Source organism: Micromys minutus, assembly GCF_963924665.1.
Source record: "Micromys minutus genome assembly, chromosome: 8".
Taxonomy (NCBI): Eukaryota; Metazoa; Chordata; class Mammalia; order Rodentia; family Muridae; genus Micromys; species Micromys minutus.
The window spans coordinates 11,968,920-11,974,919 of NC_137977.1; positions in this window are offsets into that span (position 1 = coordinate 11,968,920).

A 6,000-nucleotide genomic window follows, 5' to 3' on the forward strand; every position below is an offset into this window, starting at 1 on the left:
AACTCAAAGCATACTTTGCTTCTTTAAGAGATTTTTATAGTAAATTAATGCTGAAAAACAAAAACAGCAAACATACTCAAGTAAAAATGTGACATTTTGAAATTTGCTTTGCCTTTTGATCCATTCTCAGTTAATTTTAAAGTAGCAAATGGGATCCACAATGGGAATTTCCTTATAACATTACTTCTTTGCTAGCACCCGCTTAGAAAAACTGTCATTTCAAGCCCTATTATTAGGACTGTTTTTCAGAATGGTAACCCTTGTTGTCTTCTTAAAAATCTGGGCAAACTGGAGCATGGTGGAGCTAGAGAGATGGTCAAGAGCTTGGACCGCTGTTTAGCAGCCCGTAGATTGCTTTCTAGCTCATAAGCACCTGTCACTGCAGCTCCTGGAGATGCAACAACCTTTTCTATCTCTACCACACACAGTCATCCACACACACACTTAAAAGATAAATGTAAAGATATTCAGAGCACCCTCTTCCCCTGGGCAGCCTGTTAGGGAGTAGTCTCATGCCTGTGCACACAGGCCTCATAGCTGAACTTGGTGGAGTATCAGAGCCTGTTGGAACAAGGTAGATGAGAGGCTTGTGAGTACTTACTACAGGGCCATCCGTCCCATGCCTGCCTACAGGGTTGTCCGACACCTTTCCACCACCTCTTAAGTACCGCCTTGTCTTCCTAGTTTAGGTATAAACTTTGAAACCCAACTTGGTGTCCTAGCAACGAGATGCTCTTAAATTCGTTTTCCCCTTTTGACATTGTTTGGGTGTAAGAGACAATCTTTTGCAGATCTAGCGCCTCTGGATGATCTTTCTTTTTGTAGAACTCAATCTACATGGTGGTACACACTTTAATCCCTGCACTTGGGGACAGTGGCAGGCTGACCTACATACTAAGTTCCAAGTTAGCCAAGGCTCCATGGTGAACCCTTGCCCTAAAGAAGTTCATTTCTGATTTTTAAAAAAGATTTATTTCTAGTTTTAATTATGTGTATGTATATGCCACTGTGCGTACACGTGAGGACACCCTTGGAGGTCAGAGGGCATCTGGGTATCAGGTTACCTTGAGCAGGAGTTACCGGCAGTTGTGAGCTACTTGACATAGGCATTTGGAACCACAGTCAGTCCCCTGCCGGAGCACTATGAGCTCTTTACACTGAACTATCTTCCCAGCCCAGAGGTTTATTTACTTTTACTTTATGAGTTTGGGTGTTTTGCCTACAGCGTGTATGTATGTGTACCATGTGTGGCTGGTGCCCTTGGCGGCTAGAAGAGGCATTGGATCTCCTGGAATTGGAGTTACAGATGTTTGTAAATTGCTGGTAACCTAATCTGGGTCCTTTGGAAGAACAGCCAGTGCTCTTACCTGCTGGGCCTCATTTCTTTACCAACTAAATCTTACTACCCTTGTTTTGTCTTTATAAAAATGTTTTATTTATTAGTTGGCAAAAACAAGCCAACAGAAAGCAGACAGGTGTCACCTGGGTGCCAGAGTCTTAGAAAGAAGTAAAGTAAAATTAAGACTCTTCTAAGAGGACTAAACTACTAGGAAATAATGAGGTTAGAAAGTATTTCTCGGGATTGTGGAAGTGCTAAAAACAACAACAGCAGCGGGGAGCGGCATGTGCTGAGAGGGGAGGCAGGCACCCTGAGTGGGCAGTCATGGATGGAGCCACCCCGTGACAAGGTGTGTAAATAGGCTTGGTTTTGTCTTAGGTCTTCGTTAAAAAGGCTTCTTATGTGTATGCTTGTGTGCACTGCGTGCAAGCAGGTGTTTGTGGAAGTCAGAAGCACTGGACCCTGTGATGCTTTGAGAATAGCCACCATAGGTCATATACTTGAACACTTAGTCCCAGTTGGTGGAACTGTTTTTGAAGGATTAAGCGATGGCCCTGTTGAAGGAGTTGTATCACTAGGGGTGGGCTTTGAGTTCTCAAAACTGTAGTCCGGATTAACTAGCTGGTGCACTTGTTCATCCACCCCCCAATCCTGCCACCTACCCCGACCCCTCTCTCCCTCCACTTGTTCATCCACCCCCCCAATCCTGCCACCTACCCCGACCCCTCTCTCCCTCTGGCTTATGGCTCGGATATAAGCACTTAGCTACAGCACCACCATCATGGCTGCCTACCTGCTACCAAACTGCTTGCCATGATGATTATTGGTTTACTACCCTCTGGGTTCTTGAGCCCCAAATTAAATGCTTGCTTTATATGTTGGCTTGGTCATGGTTGTAAGGAAAAGATGACGGGGCACCAATGAAAGGAAAAGTCACAGGGCACCGATGTTGTGAAAGGATAACGATCCGAGTCACGGCACCAATGTTAGGGGAAGGATGAAGAGAGTGGGGGGCATATGGCCCATGGAGGTGCGGCGAGGCCTGAGGGCAAGGGAGATGCCTCTGGGAGGTCCATGTTGGGAATCCCTTCCCTGAGGGACCAGCCACACAACAGTATAGTATGGAATAAAGTTTATTCAGGTCAAGGGAGAGTTAAGAGGGTGGTAGAGACAGAGAGAGAGAGAGAGAAGTAGAGGAGTAGAGGAGTAGAGGCCGGCCATGAGCACGTGGGAGAGAGGGGGGAAGGGAAGGGAAGAGGGAGGCTGCAAGAGCACAAGGGCAGGAGAGGCCAAGAGAGAGAGGAGGGGTCAAGCAGCTCCTTTTATAGTGTCAGGTCACTGGGGCGGAGCATACCTGGCCACTGCTGGGTAATTGAGGGGTGGGGTATACCTGGCTGTTGCTAGGTAACTGAGAGGTGGGGTTTACAGAATCCCAACAATGGTGCTTTGCTACAGTAGTAGGAAAGTAACTACAGGGAGCCAACAAGACTGAGTCCCTGGAGTGGCAGAGAGCTTCCTGGACTTGGGTGAATCCCAGTAGTCAAACTGCCTGAACCTCTGGCAGAAGGTCTCAGGCTGAGAGCTGCACCAGTAGGGGCTTGGGGCCAGACCACAGGCCTGCACCTCTTGTCTTTCCTGAGAATCCCATTAGGCTCCTCCAGGGTTTGTAGAAAGTGTGCGGAGAACTCTTACTAACTTTGCAGCTCAGGGCTGTTAGCCTTGATCCCAAGGGTGTAGGACTCTCCTTACACACACCCCTAAAATACACTAACGATAGAAATAGAAACAAGACAAAGGACAGAAAATCTTCTGACAACTAAACAATTAAGATCAGAAACTCAAGACTACAGAAAATCCTGCCCTTGTCTTTAATATCAACCGTTTTAAAGATGCCTTTCATAAGATAACCAAAGAGCTAAATCTCAACTCATGTATGTGATTTCCAACTTCTGAGAAACTCTTACCCAAAGAGGGTGATGGGTTGGTAGAATCTGAGACCAGCCAGGACTGTGAAGGGCCTGCCAGAGGACAGGGACAGGAGGGAGCTGAGAGAAGCTTTCTCCCTGTTCTCCCTGGAGCAGGTCTAAAGAGCCCAAAGAAACGGCCTCATGGGAAAAAGACTTTTCTGTGGATTTTTCAGCTTCTGGTGACTGTTAAAACTGTTATCTATGGGCCATAGAACCCAGGCCTTTTGCATGGTAGGCCAGGACCCTACCACTGAGCTACCTCCAGCCCCAACAATATTATTTTGATGTTAAAAGAATCGTTTTTTAAAAAGTGATCACACATTCCTCATCTTAATCTTTCCCAGTTTTATAGTCTTATTTCTGATTTTGACCATCACTATTTTTGCTTAACTATTACTTTACTGTTGAATCCTTACCTTCTATCTCAGCTTCAGCATTGCAAATATTGACAGCTTCACATCTTTACACACTCAAGTTTACAATCTTTCTCCTTCCTGATTATTGGCTTCAAGTATATCCCAAGGCAGCTACATACTGGGGTCAAAGGAGTGTGGCATATCCTGCCTTGCTGTATATTACCAAATAAATTACAAAACAGAATATCGATCACAGTGTCACCAGCAACACAACACTGTCAGAGCAGCGGTTTCTGCTTATATTCCTGTGCTATCAAAAAGGAAGACCATTTTAGTCTACGAATCACCAGCAATCGAAATTTAAAGTCTAGACGGTACAACAGTGTAAGTTCAGCCACAACTGATACACAAATCTTACCAGTGCCCTGGTTCTCTCTTTATGCAGCCTGCGGCTTTACCCTGCCTCACACCAAGTACCACTATTCAAGACAGATGCATAGCTGTGACATGTGTAAGCCCGAGGTCTTATAAAACTTCTATTACCAAATAGTACCTTCCTACAGAAACATGATAGCTTGCAAACCGTGACAGAAGACAGCTTTGCTCTGTTCTACAGCACTTAGTAAAACTTGCCTAAGTCCTCATAAAGCCTCATTATGCTGGGGAAGGCTACTTTTATCACCATGTTGTAAAAGAGGAATCTATCATAGCAAGATGAGGGTCCCAGGGCCTAAAGGTAGGGTGCCACCCTGAATACCGAAGTAACAGAGGTCCAACCCAGAGTAAGAGGCCTACAACAGCAGACCCTGATGAGTCCTAGGTCAGAACAAGAAAATTGGGGCTAACATCTCTATGGATGGGCCATAGAGGTTAAAGGCTGGCTCCTGGAAATCACAGGAGCATTTTGGAAGGAATCACAACTGCTTCCAGCTCTCTACCTGAGATGGTGGAACAGATGGTCCAACACTTACGGTGGCCTGAAAGAGCAGGTCCCAGGGGCAAAGACTTCCCTATCTGGAACAGGGACCTAGGGAGTCCTGTGTGCTTCCTATGCTGGGAATTGCCTCAGCAGGCAGCAAGGGAGCAGAGACCATGGGACAGACTGGGGCAGGTTGAACGTACATGGGAAAACAAGAGAGGTGATGCTTCAACCTCGAACCCCAGGGAAAGCCTACTCTATGCTACTTCAGGCCTTGGGGGCCGGACGGAGGCATCCTCCAACTTCAGAGCGGTTGCCATGGAGACCAGCTGCCCATGGTTGGAATTTGGTGCAACTAAGGGATAAGCTGGGTGAACTTGATGAACTCAAATGAATTCAGGGAGAGCCGATTCCTTGCGCAAATAAAACCATTGTCGTTTCTCAGAATTCTGTCAACAGCTAGATAAAGTTACAGAAAACAAACCCCAAAGATCTGGGTTCATGTAAAATCCCAGAAACTGGGAGGCTGCTGGGGTTTGTCAGACTTTGCTGGTCCCATCTGTACGTTAAGGTAGCCATGTTCTAAATGTCTATGTTTTAATGAAGTGGTCTGACACACACTCAAACACCCACCCCCTTTATGCACAGGACATGGTGGCCTTGTTAAAAGAAAGAAAATAAGAACCAGCTTGTACCACTTAATTTGTCACTAGAACATTTGTTTATATATCCTCAAATATCTTTAAATGCAGTCGAAAATAAGTTTGGGACTAAATGTAGTTTTCCCCTCTGCCAGCCTGCTCTAAGAGGCTGGAAACAGTTACACAATTGCTCTCAGCTTACAACTGAGTTGGGAAATTAATTCCTGAACATCATAACGATGCTCCAGGGGCCTGGAGTAGAGACTTTATAGACTTCTGGAAAAGGCACTTGTAGAGGGAAATAAGGAATTAGCCAGGAGAGGTCTAATGCTCAAAAAACTGTTCATTCATAAACAGCAACAAGACAGATTCCTTTCGGTACATGACAGAGGCTGTGTGGTCCCACACTGGTTGAGGACACACTGGAAAGTACAGAACCTGGTATCTTCTAAGCCTACACAGATGCAAGCCTCAGAGCCAAGGGCGTCCATAATGTACTCTAGTCTGAGGCTTGCTGGCTGGAAGTTCCTCAGTTGTGCCTGGCTGAGTCTGTGGTGGAAAGCTGAATGGAGGAGAGGCTGATGTCCCACAGTACCAGCAACAGCAGACACACTCAGGAAGAGCCGAGCTTGTGCATGCTGGATGGCCTTCTCTTTGCCACTTTTATGCCATCTGGTCCTCAGCTTCCTGGATATAGCCTTACACACCCAGGAAAGTCTTTCCTCCTCTTTGCCATCACACCTCTCTAAAAAGCCCTCAGAGACACACTTAAAAGTGG